Source organism: Numida meleagris, chromosome 4, assembly GCF_002078875.1.
Source record: "Numida meleagris isolate 19003 breed g44 Domestic line chromosome 4, NumMel1.0, whole genome shotgun sequence".
In the NCBI taxonomy this organism is placed as follows: domain Eukaryota; kingdom Metazoa; phylum Chordata; class Aves; order Galliformes; family Numididae; genus Numida; species Numida meleagris.
In genome coordinates this window covers 90,688,827-90,706,865 of record NC_034412.1, presented here as the reverse complement: position 1 = coordinate 90,706,865, position 18,039 = coordinate 90,688,827, and the positions used below count along the sequence as shown (strand labels likewise).

Sequence of the window (18,039 nt, the reverse complement as noted above, 5' to 3'; positions counted from 1 at the left end):
CTAATTTTAATGTAAGCACAGCAAAGCAGAACATGCTCAGCTCAGCCCCAGGCCTGGGGCTCAGGGCACATACTGAAAGCAGCCCGTTACCCTTAAGTAACAGTGCTGCTATTAAGCACAGGAATTTTCTGAGCCCTTATGGGGGACATGGGCCTTACCTAAAGAGAAAGCCACTCAACTTTCAGCTGTCTGCTAAGAGAGAAGTGATGCAATGCCAATCCAGAGGGCCACCTCCCGCCACCAGCCCCGACCCCACAACCCCTCCAGCCACCCCAAATCCCCAGAAACCACTCTTATGGAACCTGGCGTGCAGGCTGCAAGGGCTTTTGGCCAGCCAAAGAACCAGAACAAAGCCCTGAGAAAAGCTGGCACGGCACAAAGAGCCCGTGTAGGAGTGGGTCTCACGCTTCACCCCGTTCCACTCAGAGGCCGTCATTCAGAACTGAGCTCCCCGGGGCTGCTGGGGAATGGAAGCAACCCCAGGGAGCAGCCCCACGCCTGCACAAAGGCCTGCAGAGCTCCTGAATAACGAACTGGCCTGCTACCCGTTTATTTTAAGTGTCTCCCAGATCCCTATTATGATTCCGAACGCAAATAAAGTATTTTCGTGAGGATTTTCAGGTTTTTTTTTAATTATTGTTATTAAATACGTTTCTTTTCTCCCTTTGAGCAGGGCTGTTGCCATCCCAACTCTCCCTCTAACAGCAGCGGAAAATGGAGCCAGGCTCACCTCCAGCCGCAGACTCCCGGCCCCGCAGGCTCCACGGCCACACACGTCCTCCCGCAGGAGGCCGCCGCCGCGGGGAAGGGCAGCTCCGGGTGCCCTCCCCGCACACACACAGCCGCCACTGCAGCTCCGCGAAGGGGCCTCGGCCTCACCGCCCGTCCCGCTCCCATCGCACTGTACCTCCCAACCGCAATCGCCAAGGACCCCCGGCTACCCGCTGCCCTCGCGCCCGGCCCGCGGCCTCCCCGCCGCCGCCGAACCCGCAGCCGGTACCTGCGCCCGCACGGGCCGCCTCCCCTCCGCATATGGACCAGGCTCCTCAATGGCAATTGAACAAAACACAGCTGGCTCCGCCCCCTCCCGGCTCCCGCACGCTCCCATTGGGTACAGCACCCGCCCGCCGACCTTTCACCCGCCCTGCTATTGGGCCGTGATGAGAGGTGGCCCCGCCCACAAGGGGTGGGAGGCGGGCCCGTGCCCCGCAGGGCCGTACAGCTGTGGAGTTGGGGGGAGGGATGCAGCGGACTACAGCCCCCAGGAGGCGTTGCCGCCGCTTTCTCTCATTGGCGAGCCTGGGGAGCGTATGGAGGCGCGCTTGTGCAGAGAGAGAACTGCGCTCCTCGCCCGGGGGCGATGACGTCATCGCGTTCCCGGATGGGGCCGCAAGGAGGACGCGGTACGCGTGCGGCGCAGCCAACGGGACCGTGCAGCCTTAGCCGGTTTCCTTTGAGTGTGCACGTCTTCTTGGGACGCGCGCATGCGTAGTGGCGGCAGTGAGGGGATTACCTCAGGATGGGCGGAAGCAGCGTGCCGGTGCCTGAGCTGCTCGGCTAAGTCGGGAGTTGCTGAGGGCCGGAGTACGGCCTGCATATGTCACTTAAGGTTCCTCCAGCCCACCGCTGTGGTTTCCCCTAGGCAGGTCCAGCGCTTTTCTTTCCCGCCCCGCAGCTGGCTCTTCCCGGGCGCTCAGGCAGCGTACCGCTGGGGTTGCACTGCCCTCTGCCTGCGCCCCGCCTCGCTCGGGGAGCGCCTCAGGTGCGGCTCCCGGGGGTCCCGCCTGGCTGGGGCCATCTTCTCCTGTCTCTCAAGATGGAGGCCAGAAAAATAAAGATTTAAAAAAAAAAAAAAAACCGCTTGTTATTCTGCAAGAAATATTCCTATGGGAGTTTTTCAGAAGCAGGTATGAGTCAATCGCAGTGAGGAAGTGGGGTGTGTTTGGACGGCAATTACACTGTACACTTGTCAGGGCAGAGGCTGTTTTATGTGGGTGCATAATCCCTACCACTATGAGAAACCAAACCCTGATTTACTGTTGCCTACAGGCCTAACATGGCTGGCTTACGGGTATTTTTTATTAACAGTGACTACTAACAAGCTGTTGGCATCCCTTTAATGAGCATCTGTTATTTCAGCCTTCTGCAACCGTCCTTTAGATTTTCCACATTATGCTTTATTTCAACACCTTTTCTATGACCCAGAAGATTTTTTTTTTTCAGTTGACTTTACCCCATTATTCTGTAAGATTTTGATAAATTACAAGACCATGCTGCAGTAGGTGTCTAAATTTAGGAATGCAGAATCTAAATCAAAACTGTTCCTGTGACATCCTTATTTCACAGTCATAGAATCGTTTGAGTTGGAAGGGACCCGTAAAGGCCATCTAGTCCAATTCTCCTGCAGTGAACAGGGACACCTACAGCCCCATCAGGTGCTCAGAGCCCCATCCAGCCTGACCTTGCATGTCTCCAAGGACAGGGCATCCACTACCTCTCTGGGCAACCTATGCCAGTGCCTCACCACTCTTATCAAATTTGAACTCTAGGAGACCAATACCTTAACATTAATTTTACTTCAAGCAGCATTGGCAGGTTGTGCTGCTTGTTTTTCATCATTTCATTTTTCACAACCCCCTTCAGTGTGCCTTTTCTTGAAAGCATTTGCAATTTTATTTTGGTGAACCTTACTCTGAAGTCTTTTCAGATAGTTTTCCAAGATGCCTTTCACAAATTATACAGTGAATATTTAAATTAGTGTACTAGTTCTCTGGAAGATCAACACCTACTTCTCTTTAGAAAGATCTTTCAAGAGATTAAAGATTTCGCAGAGAAAGGCACAGCTTTCTCCCATAGTTCAGTCCTGGCTCTTGAAATACTTTCTGGTTGTGCTCATTTTGCTTCTGGCCTTGTTGTGAATCCTAGTGCATGGGAAATTGGAGCTCATCTGCTTTCATGATCCTATCCGTATCTTTGGCAGAGGTTTGGCTCCATTCTGTAATCAGTTTTGTACACAGAATTCACCATGGAAAAGAAATTACCCTCCAAGTATTTCATTGCTAAATCCTTGTCCAAACTTATAATTAACAATCCAGTTTTTTCTTTCAAAAAAAAAAAACAAGTCATAACAATTTTATCTTTCACAGCCATTGCATCTAAGTATTCCACTGAAGTTTAACAGCTGAGGTGAAAGATTTTGATGTAAAATTGGTTTTCCCTTACCTACAAGTTTAACCATTTTCATAGTTGTCCTTAGTTAAGGCACTATGCTTTCCCACAGCCTCATGTGGTATTTCTGCTGTAAGTAAGGCAAAACCAGAGGGATCTTATGCTTCTGAAACTGAACTGCTTCTTGATTCCAGCAGTTTACTTACAGCCAATCATGTGGCCATGGGGGAGGCATGTGAAAGGGGCTTCAGCTGCTTTCCCCCAGCAGTCAGCTGGAGACTTTCAAGACAGATAAAACCACACAGTAATTAAAATACCTTACGGACTCTTCAGTATCCTATCCCATCTTCTATAATGCTTCACTGTAACTTGTCCTGTTTTTTTTTTTATTATTATTTTTAATCGCTTTCCATTCTTTTCTCCAGCTTTATCAGCTGTTTTTCCACTGTGACAATTGGTGATACTCTGTTCTTTTCGGGGTGGAGCTGCTTTCAACTCTAATTGTAAAACAGGTGGGAAGCTGAGCCCTAAACCTGTGATGTTACAGAGGTGCTAATTACTCTGATCAGTTGGTTGCATCCCATAACTTACTTCATGGGCTATTTACATACAGCTACAAGGGTCAACAAAAACTGGTGAACTAGCATGGAAGACATGAGTGAATGATCTTATCTGAGGCAGGACAGGAGGCAGCTTTAATCAACATTATTCAGTATTCAACTATAGTCGTCTTTTATACTCAAGAGTAAAGCTCTGGTAAGAACAGAAGTTATAGTTCAGATCTTGGTAAACACAGACCTAAGTTTCCCTCATGAGAAGTTCTGATAGTAATTGTCTAGCACTTTAGAGTATCTAATTACAAACATGCTACCACATGTTAAAGTGGTCAGTGTCTGTTCAGTCAACTGTGTGTCTCCAGGAAGTGCCATCTGTTTCTAACAAAGCAGTGAGACATGAATGTAGACACATTTCTAAATTTAAGAAAATAAAACACCTAAAACGGTAGTGACACAAAAATATCTTTACAATAAAGTATAGGCAAAATAGATGCAACAAGACCATCAGAATGACCCTTGGGAGAAAGTTTTCACCTAGGGAAACAGATGCATGGCGAGATTGCTTTAAGATATCATTCTGGGGGTTACTTTATGCACCTGAATGCTAAAGTAACTACATACAAGTCTTCAGCATATATACAGATAATAGGTTGAGTTTGGTGCTTTGTGACCTCTATGTACAAGTAGCAATAGCATATACACAAAGGAATAGCAGTTCTTAAACCCCATCTCCTAGGTCCATCTAGCATGCAGGTCCAGTTATTCAGGAACAAAATTGAATGTTTTTCCTTTCTTAGAATACAATGGGTAGGCATTGGTGGCCCACTGACTTCACCTCTCATGCAAAACAAGTAGACCCTAATGCTATGTATATGGTAGTAAGCTCATGCCAATCTAGGCAAAGTACCAATTGCGATCAAGAATGGAAATGGAGGAGACTATGCAGCTCAGTTCTTTTTTGAAGTTTATTTCTAATTTTGTAACTAGTTGTAGATAAGGAGCACAGCAAGTATTTGATCTAGGTAGTGCTTTAATGAATTTAAGTACGAAAAGATTCTAATGCTCTACAGTGCAGAGCTGCTCATAAGGTTAAGATAAACACTTCCAACTTTCTGTTTCAAGTTTGTTGAAAGATACTTTGTAAACCAATTTTTACTTAGAGCAGCATTACTAAGCCAAAAGTGGTTTCTTTACTATGTACAGTGGTCTTACAAAGTGTTATAAAAGCAGCGCAAAGAAGTAAGCTGGGATATTGATAGCAAGTCTCAGATAAATTTACTCCAAGTTATGATATTTCTCTTCCTTTAGTGATCTCTGTTAGTTATTCATCTGTTTCCACATAAACTGTGTAAAATGGAAAAGGGGCCTCTGTTTCAGAATACAAATTTATGAAGGCCTCTCAGAAACATTCCAGATCCAATAAAATCCTTCACTGATCCTGTTTCTATCAGGGTCACTTTCCTGTTGACCTCAGGAGCAAGCAGGCAATGTGGATTCCATTTCTCAGCCCATGACATTCCCACACAAGGGAGTGAAGAAAAAAAAAACTGGTCTGACTGCAGAGGCTGATGTGGAACAGGTACAGGAGTCAGAGCATGAGGTTCTGAGGTGTCCTGTATGTTTAAAGAGGGTGTTTGAGCATGGCTGATTTCCATCAAAGATGCTTTTTACACTTCTCCATTCTCTGTTTATGAGTTTCACAGCTGGGCATACAGATTCTGGGCACAAGAGGAAGTTCTACCACTAACTGCATGTATCAGTTGGTGGTTTTCACGTTAACCTTGCTCAGACTGCTCAAACAGATCAGTTTTCTGTGTAAGGAACTTTTCCTTATTTATGTTCAAGGGTTTGTTATCAATGAGATAAAGCAGTAAGAACGCTAAATAAGTAAGCTGGAACTGAGAGGCAAAGGAATGTTCAGCATCAAAATCAGAAACAAGCAGAGAGCTGACATCCTGGGACACTGGAATTGGGGGTCTCATATCCCACTGCAAGTTGACCAGACATTATGTTCTTTCTGAACCCTTAAAAGGATTTTTTAAAATGTTGAGTTAATCATGACCAGATCGGGTTTTATTGGATTTCATGGAAGGGCAACTCCATCCTATGCCCCCTGTACACAGCCGACTTTTCCTACACCCAGCCTTTCACCTCCATTACCTGCTATTGCAGCTACACAGTTGCCTGCTTCTTCTTAAATTGAGCCATCTGGCCAGGATATACACCATTTTCCAGGGTCTGAATTAGCCATAGGATTTCAGAAAGGGCAAATCGAGCTCCAAGTACTGAGCCAATATAGCATTGTTCTGCTTTTCACTGCAGTCCCCTAGGAATGGTCCCACTCATGAGAACTTTAAATTGCTAAGAGTTCAGCCAAAGCATCTTCTGCCTACTCGAGTTTCTAATCCCTCCTACATGAATTTCCAAATGCCTTGTTCTTTTTGGAAAACCAATACACGACACTTCCTTCCTAGACCTTCCCAGACCATACACTTGCTTGCTTTACAAAATGTCTTATTCGACTTCTAATTGAGCCTTTTCTCTGCCCAGAACTTTCCCCCAACTTGTCTCTCCTTGAGAAAAGCCAGGGACAACTAAAATTCAAAAGCTACCTGTACCCTGGTGCATCTCTGAGAGCTGCTTGTGTTCTCTAAAACCCATATGTCCTGTCAGGGCAGGGTTTACAAAGCTGTTGCATACTCTAGTGATTTCCATTATGATGCATAAAGAACATCGATTGCTAGCACATAAATATGATTAATGAGCATTGTTAGTTAAAGCACGCTCTGTGCAACATATCATGCAACATGTTTCACCGTACAGAATTTCTGCAGGAGACTTTTCCTCATTTTTAATGAGATTTTTTTTTGTGTGTTTTTATTGTTGTTTTGTTTGGTTTTCTTTTCTTTTGAAGGAGATAGTAGTAAATACAGTTCTGGTACTTAACTTTTTTTGTTATTACTTATCCAGAAATCTAAGGCAGCAAGTAACAAAGTCATGGTCCTTCAGAAACATGCTGGATGACCACTTTCTTAGTGTAGGAACTGTTTAGATCTGCATAGATACGGTTTTCTTATTTTCTACCTCAATATCTGCTGAGGAGTGGTGGAAGATGTATAGAGGTAGGTGGCATTGTGACAGGCCTTAGTACCTTTTACCTGAGACCTTCCAAACATGAAACCTCACTGGAAAACGAAGTGGTCGCAAAACAGTGTTTCACTTTATCTCATTCTTAAATCTATTGTGGTTAAATAAAGAAGGAACTATTTTAATCACCAAATCAAACTAGGGATACATTTTCATATGCGTTTAGCATAGAACAGAGTGATATATACCTAAGATTTTAAACATGGATTCTTCACATGAATTTGTGCGTGCTGATTGTCAGGTATATGGGTTTTCTTCTACACTGTATATTTCTAGATAATTTCCCTTGCAGATGACAATTCAAATGCGATGTTTCTACTCACACTCCCAGACCTGCCTCCTCTACTCAAGCTGAAATTGTAGCCTGTCTCTCAGAAATCCCATCCCCAGTACATAACTGACAGAGCTCGTTGTGACTCAAATAGAACTTTTCGTTTTCTCTCAATTTTTTACTTGTCTAATGCAATCTTATCATTCATATCCATTCAAAATGGTTCTGCAGGGGTTGTCTCGCCATGTCCTTTGGCCACACCAACTTTCTCCTTCCAGCTGTCCGTTGTCTTTGTTTTTCTTGTGTCAAATGCACTGTCTGTCTTCCATTCAAAGCCCTTTGTAGCCCGTTCCACCTCTGTCTATCTTTTACTAAAGCAAAGGCAGCTTTTACCCCTCAGGCCCCCCAGACACTGCACCACGATCACCTCATGTGACCTCTGCTCACCTCAGATCTTTACATTTAGCAAATAGGCCCATATATTAAACCTAAAGGTTTCAATTAAACTGAAGTATTTTAATTCTCAGGAGACTAACCTGTGTTTCACAAGCAGAAAACAAGAGTGATCGCTTTTGCCTGAGGCTTTTACGATGGTCTGAATGATTTGGAAGGTCAGCCAGGCCGATGGCTGCAGAGAAAAGGTGGAAAAAAAGACAAATGAACCTTCATGTCCCTGTTCCTCCGACTGGGAGGGAAATCTCATCCTGACCCACAATAAACCCGGTGCAGGGGAGCAAGATACATCCATCAGTCCTGTTGAAAGAGGGGTTTCCCCATCACTTCAAAGTACCCACTTAAACTGGTCTGTGTTTCAGGCTGTGAGCCATGAAGGATGCCTCTAAAGAAGGGAGGAGATAATATTTGAGCTAATAAATAGGTCTGTTTTAATGAAACCTGGTGTCTTTTGGATGTGTTTCAAGGCTGACTGACTAAGATGCAAGTCCTGACTGAATCTTTTTCTGCAGCTGGGATTGGTGTAAAGCCTCACAAGCTTTTTTTTCTGTGTTCTCTGTGTCAAATACTGTGGGAGCCGATTAAGTAGCTTTATCTTCAGTGGGAACACTTGTAGGGTGTCTTCTGTTCAGTTGGCTACTTCAATAAATTGTCTACAACCTTAATCCTGTTTGAGGCCTCTATGTCTTTACCAAATTCAGATGAAGTTGTCCAACTGGTTTTGAATGTATTACTGTGAATACCGATATGCATGGACAGACACGGATGACATGCATTGGTGTCTATGCATTGGGAAAAGGAAACTGGGGAGCAATTATTTCTCCCTCTTCTCTGATACTATTGGCTAAAGGCAGGAGATTTGATTATGGGCATTATTTTAATGCTGACCTGGGATTATTGAAGGTGTGTTGAAGGCTGTGCATGGAGTCTTACTTGCAGAAAGGACTGAGCAGGAAGATTCCTTGATAGATAGTGGATTCAGGAAGAGCAAACTGAGACCTTCCAGTCCCAGACATGGAAACCACAGTAGCTCCCTGGTTTCTTCTTGAAGCTATTGAAGCTTCTCATGACTTAGCTTAAATTGATAGCGAGTGCATTGTATTGCTAAGTCAGCAGCAATGCGTGTTTACAATCACAACTAAAAGAACTGTGTGTGATTTCAAACTGTAATATATCTAACACAGTGAGGGCCATCAGAACCCGTAACGAGGATCAGCCATTGAACGTCTGTCTCCTTATTAAGCTACGAGTGCACAGCTCTTGGCATTCTCCTGTGCCAGTCTTAAGGCTTCAAAACAGCTCCCTCTAACCCTGAGGTTATGGATTTATCTCCTCCCATAACCCCTCCAACTTTGTTCTGACAGAAGCTTGGCAAAGCCTGCAAATGATGTGCTAAGAGACACTGCTAACCAAGCTGACCATCATGCACAGTCTTCCCAGTTCTCTGCTGGCTGCCTGCCTCATCTTTATTTTGGCACTTCTTCAGGCAAGGACTGTATGTTTAACCTGTGTTGTACAGTGCCTAGCATAACCATCACTGGAGTTCCTAGATACTTTGATTAGATCGCAAGAAATTGCTTTAGGAGCTTGGAGATGGGGAGGATGTATTTTCTGTAAACTGAAGATTTTTGCTTGCCAAAAAAAATCAGTTAAAGTATTCCACATACAGATCTGCAGATCCAAAATGCAGAGAGGTCACTGTAAACAGCTGAAGGAATTTCCCTCTCCCCAAGAGAGCAATCATCAAGTATGTTCTCTGAGGAAGAAGAAGTGCAATTTTAGAGTGTATGTTTCCTGTTTCAGATCATTTTTAATGCTCTGAAGGCAGCAGGTTCTTCATTTAGAACAAGTATTTCAAACTTTGTAATTAGGATAGCTGCTCTAATTATTTTTTACAAGTAGTGCGTTTTAAAACTAATTATATATATATACGTACGCCAAGGCCTCATGTGAAAAAAGAAATGCAAAGCAAACCTCACAACAGCAATGTAAAGCTCTGCCTCTTTTTCTCCTGGTCACCAACGCTGTACAAATTAAAAGCACATTAGGCACTTTGAAAATAAATCTGACTGCAGTTCAACCTTTTCTCTTTGGAGCACTAGTTTGAAGATAGCAGTGGCATTTCACTGCCTAAGCCACTTGAGTGAATTTCCTGGTTTTGCTTGGTTGCTTAATTTCCTGTTGGGCTCATATTTTGCTTAATTCAAGACAAAAAGACCCCTATAAATTGGATGAATGATTGAAATTGCAGAGCTGGACATAGTAATTCGATTGCAGTTCAGTATGTGCCTGTCTGAAGAGAGGTAGAATTTCTGAGGCACGCATGTAAGTCTAAAAATGTCTTTAATTCAGCATTTTCTCTCCTTATTGAATTACCCCTCTATATATCCAAATATCTGTTATCAAAGGTCTTCTCTTCATGTTCAGCTTTTAATGTGTGTCCATGACAAGTTTTCTCCTGTTATGACATCACTCTTAAGTCTCTAAAACAGGACCAAAATAAAACAATAGGAAGTGCCACAGTCTGTTCTTCATAAAAGCTCTCCAGCAGTACTTGAGAGTACATTTGAAACAGATCTACTTCTCTGCATTCTCTGCATGGTGTTTCCAGTGCTAGGCTTTACACTCAACTTTTAAATACTCAAGATTGTGAATGGGGCTAAATAATGCTTTAGCAAAAGCCAAAAAATAATGGATACAAAATGCGTACAAGTCTCTGACCTGTTTGTTCGATGCATAGTACCTATATATATCATAGAATCATAGAATTGTATGATTATATGTTATATATGTTATATTATGTACAGAATCATATGGAATATATTGCCTATCATGCTCTACAAAATTACTCAACCATGAAAGCTAAAAGTAAAACTGAAAACTTTTTTTCTGATGTTCCTTCCTCAATCAGAATCACAGAATCGTTAAGGTTGGAAAAGACCACTAAGATCATCTAGTCCAACCCCAACCCATCCCCACCATGCCCACCGACCATGTCCCTCAGTGCCACATCTCCACGGTTCTTGAACACCTCCAGGGACGGTGACTCCACCACTTCCAAAGAATATTTCCTATATTCATTTCTTTAGAGGTCAGAAGAGTGGAAGTTATTATGAACTAAAAGATGCACTTTTACAGTGCATCTGCTATATCTGAACACTGTCAGCCTGGGCTCCACCTGATCTTTTTTTGGAAGAATTTCCAGATTACTTCCATATGAGAGTGGATTTTTCCACAGCACAAGCAGTGCTCCCGGAATTACTCAGCATATCTCCTGCATGGAACTGGAAGCTTCAGAGTTCAAACTCTGCATAGATTGGATCATAGAATCATAGAATAGAATCATAGAATATTCTGAGTTGGAAGGACCCACCAGGTCCTACCTGGACCCACCAGGATCACTGAGTCTAACTCCTGGCTCCGCACAGGACCACCCAAAACTGAGGCTATGTGAAAGTCATGACAACACCCTGTTACAGAGTCTGCTTCTGAAATATCTGTTATTCAAGTTTCTTTTCAAGCAAGAACTTGATGGGTACCAAATTTTTAATTTAAGTGAGCTGAACACTTGTTAATATAAAATGCTAGTGTGGCTGTGGGTGCCTGGACCGGGATTCTGAAAGGGTGATATGAACCACATTTCCATCTGTCTGATTTGCTTCAGACGCGGCAGATGGATCCTGCAGGATATGAAAGTGCTGTGCCTTCTTTTCTGGGAAATATTGTTGTTATTCTTAAGCATTACTCTCGTGTCTTTTTTCAGATGGTCTGTTAGTGGCAGGGATCTCCCTTGCTTGTACATCTGGTTAATGGCCTAGAACATCATCACTGTTTACAGTTATTTCTAACAGGAACTGAGATCAAAGATCAAGTTAATGGAAGAAAGAACAATGCAAGATGAGAGCCTGTCCTCTGGTAGGAGGGACTATATTCAGTCCTTGCAGAGCCTTATCTGATAAGTATTTTTCCATCTCTGACTTCTATAAGCCAGATACTCTGATCTTTATGTTGACAAGCTTTGTCTTTAAAACTACATCAACTACATTTAATTTGGGCACATTTTTAACCCGCTGCCCTTTCAGTTCATCAGAATCCATTTTGTCTAGTGAGGGCTGTAATACTGCCCCATAAGCACTGTGCCTAGGCATCCTCTCAGCTGTGAACTTGGACTTGAGCTGAAGGTTGCATCATCTTCTGGGTTCTTGCAGACAGACAAATACAGGTTTGAAAATGGGGAAAATAATTTCTTATATGGATCTAATAGCATCTTGAATCCTTACAGACTAGGTAGGTCTAGCATTGAGCTCACATTTCTGACTATATGGCAGCAAATTAAAAAATGTGTGTGTAACATAAACAGAGGCAAGCTACTTTGACTGATTTGGGTTCTTCTATTTTTATTTTCTTTTCTTTTAAACCAGGCAGGGTTCAAATTACACCCATAACTTCCTCATAATTGAAGAGGGATTTATAGAAGATGCAGACATTTTTCATGCCAATTGTGCATGCACCCACTGAGAATCAACAGTTGCAATTAATTTCTGAGCCTACGCTGCACCAATGAGGCAGCACCGTGCCTCCTTATCAACACGCATGCATAGAGATATGGTTCTGTATGCAATTTTTCCAATGATGTCAGATCCTGGATGTTGTGAAATGCCTCAGATTTCATTTGCATGCATTTGTCCAGGCCAGCATGAAGCTGCAGGGGACGGCGAAGGGTCCAGCAGCGCTGGAGAGCTGTACCCAGAAGTCAGAGCAAACAGAAGCAGCCACTGCTACATTCCACCTGTTATCTCTGGGAGTCAGCACGCTTCCTTCCCCCTCCAGCCTGCCTGCGAGTCCTGGCAGCACCAAGATAACATTTTGCTTCAGATCTGCTCTCTCCAGGTTATCGATGAAGTTAGGAAAACAAATACCTTGAAGGGAGTGGGGCTAGATTTTCAGTTTGCTTAATTAATGGGCCAAGTCTGGTCTGGCGCAATGCAAGTCCAGCTGTTGGTGTTCTTTGTCATCCAGCTTTTAGGCGATGCCATTTTGCTAGGGCAAGCATGAAAGAGGGGGTTACGAAGACTTTGCAGCCAAGCAGCGGTGGCTGACTGCCGCCTTCTCTGGTTACAGCTTACAGCACATTCTCACCAGCTCTCTGATTCTGTTTGTTCACAGGCCCGGGGCAACCAGAATACCTCTCTTTTGTTCCACACTCCTTCATCACCACAGCAACAAATGGGCAAATATTATTATTATTTTTTTTTTTTTTGCAAGTAGACTGTTAAGTTTTCAAGACCACACACACATGCAGAATGCAGGTAGTTCGAGCTGCAAGTTTAGCACATTAAAACTGTGGGATTAAGCAGCAACCTCAATCATTGCCCAACTCTATCCAATGCCCATTGGAAAACATCTCACAGAGTCACACCTGGGGCTGCCCAAGAAGGTGAGTGATGCCCAGAGACAGAACTGTAGAGTGGCTTAGTTTGGAAGGGACATGAAAGCCCACTCAGTTCCAACCCCCTGCCATGGGCTGGTTGCCCCCCACTAGATCAGGCTGCCCAGGGCCCCATACAACCCAGCCTTGAGCACCTCCGTAACCTCTCTGGGCAGCCTCTGCCAGGACCTGTCTACAGTGAGTAAAGAATTTCTCCCTAATATCTAACCTAAATCTCCCCTATTTTAGTTTAAAGCCATTCCCCCTTTTCATATTAGACCATGTAAATACTTGGTCCCATCCTGCTTATAAGTTCCCTTTAGGTACCGGAAGGCCACGGTGAAGTCTCCCTGGAGCCTTCTCTTCTCCAGACTGAACAAGCCCAGCCTCCTCAGCCTTTCTGCATAGGAGAAGTGCTCCAGCCCTTTGATACCTTCACGACCCTCCTCTGGACCCACCCTAACAGCTCCACATCCCTCCTGTACTAGGGACCCCAGGCTTGGATGCAGTACTCCAGATGGGACTTTACAAGAGCAGAATAGAGGGGGACAATCTCCTCCCTGTCCTGCTGCCACCTCTCTTTTGATTCAGCCTAGAATACGGTTGGCCTTCTGGTCTGCAAGAGCACACTGCTGGCCCATGTCCAGCTTTTCTTCCATCAGGACCCCAAGTCCTCCACAGGGCTGTTCTCAGTAACTTCTACTCCCAGCCTGTGGCTATAAAAGCAATGGAAGAAAGGCTGAGGTCTCTCAAGGACCACCCTGATCTCATCATAACTTTGTAACTGGTGGAAACAAAGGTAAGCCCTTGTGCAGGAGCTTAAAAATTGAATGTGCTCCCCTATGGGGACACTGTAACCCACAGCCCCTAAAGACACTGCTGTCAGCAGCAGAAGCAAGGTCCCCAACCCATTTAATAAAGGTTGGCACCAACTGGGGAGCAAAAGGAGCAACATAAGTGACTCCCATCCTGGGTTCTGCAGGAGGGGATTCACCTTGGGTGTCTGCCTTTGTGCAAGCCAACACCCTTGCATCACTGCCGAGCCCCACCGTGCAGCGGTAATTACAGCATCAGAGCTACAGACAAACGTGGACTTCTTGTTTGTTCCGAGTCTGGTAAGGGATCCTTGCCAGCTGCTGCTGCTGGAAGGTACAGCGACTTGGCATGGTTTGGGGACTGATGGATCATCTGGCGTTGGAGCCGAGGAAGCTGGGACGCTCTCATCCACAGCCTCTGGATCCAGGAGTTCGCGGGAAGGTCTCCAGTTTTTCCCTAATCTGAGAATGGTGAGGCACCGTGAAACATCTGTATCACCAGGGTATTTCATGGGAAAGTTTTCTTTTTGTTGGTTACGTGTTGCTGCTTGCACACGTTTTCTTGTTTTCCCCTGTATCTCCACCATCTATTCTTTTCAAGTGACAGATACTAGAAGTAGTAATCTGTAAAAACATGTACCACTGGAGTTACAAAGAAAATCTCTTGGGAGACAGTGAAACAAACCGAGTCCCAAACACCCTCCCCTTCCCCACGGTGCCAAACCACCTCCTCCCCTCCCTCCCTGCCAACAGCTCGGTTCTTCCCCCGTACCCACAGGGAGGTGGTAGCAGATCCAAATCCCAGAACGCCGGGTTCCTCCCTGCTCGAGGCCTCCCAGCGCACATGGAAGGGGAAAGGCTGGCGGTGCCCTGTGCAGGGACAAGCACCTTTTCAGCTGTATAAAATATATTAAATTCCCATTGCCGGAGCCAGCGTTGAAAGATTTCAGCAAGGCCAACACTTGACCTTTAGCAGACAATAGCCACAGCCCTAATTGGCAAGTGCTCATTGTGCATTCTCGTGTGTTGTGAACAGGCGGGTTTCATGCTCATTCCCCTCCAGGCTCAGGTCTGGGGCTGCAAGCGGGACGCAGGGAAGGTTTGGTGGTTTCCGATTGTTCCGTCGTGCCACCTGCTGACTCGTGGGCGACAGTAGCCAGTGTATCAAAAGTCCTTTCACACAGCCCCGCTTTAAACTTCAGCCCTATTTATATTAATGGGATCATTCAATGCATTTCACTCACGTTTTGATTTAGAGCCGGAGGACAGACCTGAGTTACAAATCCCAAGTGAACACCATGAGATGTATTGGACGCTCGCTGTACCCGCTCATTGTGCTCCAGCTGCTCTGCAACTACAAAATGCAACTACTAAACAGCTCTGAAAAGGTCTTGAGGCTCAAAGTACAAAAGTGCCATGTTTAAGGCTCACTGTGCTTTCTCATGCCTGCTCCACACTATGCGCCAGCACCACAGTGCATCTGCATGCAGTACCCAATAATTAGTACTCAATAATTAAATACCCAGCACCCAGAGCAAATCTGGCTTAGGAGCTCCAGCCTGACATGCAGAGGATGCTGTTCAGAGCAGGAGGAGTTCAATACTCCCCGGCGCAGCACAGGCACTGCAAAGCCTTTGCACCACTTTCCTCCTTCTGGCACCTTGATGGGGTCTAATTTTTGCGCTGGTCTCCCACACATTTAATAAAAGATGCACATTCAGGCAGGCTTTGTGCCCAGAACGCAATTAAGCACCCAACTGTCCGATCTGTGTGGCCAAATCCTCAGTGTTCCCGGGGGTTCTCAGGTGCAGGTTCACACTGGTTCACCAGGTTTCCATAGGGGGAGGAAATGTAATTTGGCTCTTTCAGTCTTAGTCATTGAGAATAAAAGGGGAGTAAGTGAAGCTTGTCTTTGGCAGTAGGAATAGCAAACAAACTAGGCATGATCCTTTATCTTAAAGTGAAATTTGCAAGTGAACAAGGCATTATAATTGATGCAGATTTCAAGACATAAGGTGAGGCTATTCGTTGTTTAGGTTTAAATGACAAACCTTATCTCACTTTTCCCATCCCCTCCCTTCTTCTTCCCGTACACAGCAGAATGCTTTACCATAATTTCTTGAGACCCAGTCCTCAGAGCTGCCATTCCCCAGCAATTTCTGGAGCAGCCCTGAGAAAATATCCCCCTCAAACATTTCTCTCGACACCACCTGACCACAGACATGTCACAGTACCTGACACAAGCAGTTTCCATGTGCTGGGTCATTCTGTGGCATGAACAAAAATGTTACTTGTGATGAAAAAAAAAATAGAAAGACCCCAAAACCTAAAGTCACGACACAGAAAATAACTGATGCATCAGCCCACATCGACATGTGGAAGGTTATAAAGATACATCTAAGGAAGATATATTGAGTCTGTTTAATTTGGGACCTAGATGCAGTGTTCTCTGATGCCAGTTAAGAGGGGAATTCAGAAGTCTTTTTGGGAAAGGACCTTTCAAGTCCTCAGAGGGGAACTACTGGGGCCTCTGATGCTGATTTGCTGCTCTGCAACGGACCTCTGAATGAGAACACCACTGAGCTCAAGAATAGGCTGTCCAGAGAGCTGTGAGCACCACATCCCTGCAGGCTGTCAAGGCCGAGTTGGATGGGGCCCTGGGCAGCCTGATCTGGTGGGGGGCAACCAGCTCATGGCAGGGGATTGGGAGTGCATGGGCTTTCAGGTTCCTTCCAACCCAAACCATTCTGTGATTCTATAATTCTGTGACTCTATGATAACTGTGGCCTGTGCCCAGAAATACCCTTCCAGGGGATGACTGGCAGGACTCGGGGGATAGCAGGTATTTCTAAAGCATCACCAGCACAGCTGTTGTATTGCTTTGGATACTTTGAAACTCAAAGTAGAATTTCTTAGGCCTACAAGGCAACCAGATGCTCCCGGAGAGGACCATAGTGCCATACAGTCTACATGGAGCCAGGTAGTACCACCTTCAGAAAACAACACCTGCTCCTGTTTTATTTGGCACCATAGATGTCACTAAGGAAGCAAACATTTTCACCTCCTAGGACTTACCAGGTGCAAATTCTTGGATTCTTCCATGAGTTTAATTAACCCTGAAACACTGAAAAATATAATGGAAGACTTGGTCTCTTCTGTGAATTTAGGAAGTGGGAACAGGGAGGTCAGAAGGTGACAGGGAATGACTAATGCCAGAAAAGGGTATAGTATGAATGGAAGTGTAAAGAAAAATATTGTATAATTGCATTACTAAATAACAGATTCATTAGTATCCTAATGCATCATATACTTACTGTGTGAATAAGGATATTCATCTATCTGGAGATGGACCTATCCAAAGGTGAATCTTAGTCTTGATCTCTCTCTACTCCTTTGCTTGGGTTTGGACATGGCATTGATTTTGCCCTTCAGCTGTAACCGAGTAAGGAAACATAATATACGCAGAGGAATAGAAGCTGCATAAACACTCAAGCTTCAATGCAAAGCAATACACCACTGGAGGTATAGGTTCTAACATTTTGCTTTGCATTTTCCAGCTATTACAGAGCTGTCATTTGACTGAAGGCAATGCTGTCCACTGAAATATGTGACTGCAAAGAGAGACAGATGACCATTTGATAAATTAGCTAAGGTCAGAAAGTGGTGCACAAAGGAGGAAATGACACGATGGAGAACATATGGAAGCTAAGCACACCTCTGGCTTCATTCTTAACATTTGTAGATTCATGCAGGAAGACAAGTAATACTGTGGTCCAGGGAACTCACCCAAGCCACAACCCTATCTACTCCTCACCAGTCTACCCTGCTCCTCAATATCGTGCCCGCAGCAGAGATCCTAAACCAACCTCATCCTCACTGTGAGGCTGCTTTGAGATAGGTACATTCAGCTTTTCTGGAAAGCACATCTCTAAGCACATCTGCAGCACTGAGAAGCTGAGAAGCCTCAGTGCTAAGCTGAATATGGGCAGTCAAGACTTCCACCTCCCCTCGGACTGCATGCCAAAGAATGAATGGAGCTGGGAATGGCAAGAATTATTTCTGAAGACAGAGCCCATGAAACTTCTTGGCCTCACTTTGGAAGCAAAGAAGCACTAGGCCTGATGTCTGAAGGGTTACAGGGCAGTTATCCTCAAGAAATAAAAAAAAAAAAAAAGAATTACTTTAAAGATTTAAAATAAT

At 44.7% G+C, this 18,039-nt stretch overlaps 1 protein-coding gene across 4 annotated transcripts in view; it reads right to left on the bottom strand.

Moving 5' to 3' along the window:
- FAM53A (family with sequence similarity 53 member A) overlaps positions 1-1,107 on the bottom strand; it is a 66,770-nt gene extending 65,663 nt beyond the window's left edge. For 3 of the 4 annotated variants that reach the window (XM_021394734.1, XM_021394738.1, XM_021394739.1), the window contains exon 1: positions 1,001-1,107. The gene's annotated coding sequence lies outside the window, so the exon portion shown is untranslated. Of the gene's footprint in view, positions 1-730; positions 923-1,000 lie in introns of those variants that run through there. The other variant, XM_021394737.1, reaches the window with a different exon arrangement.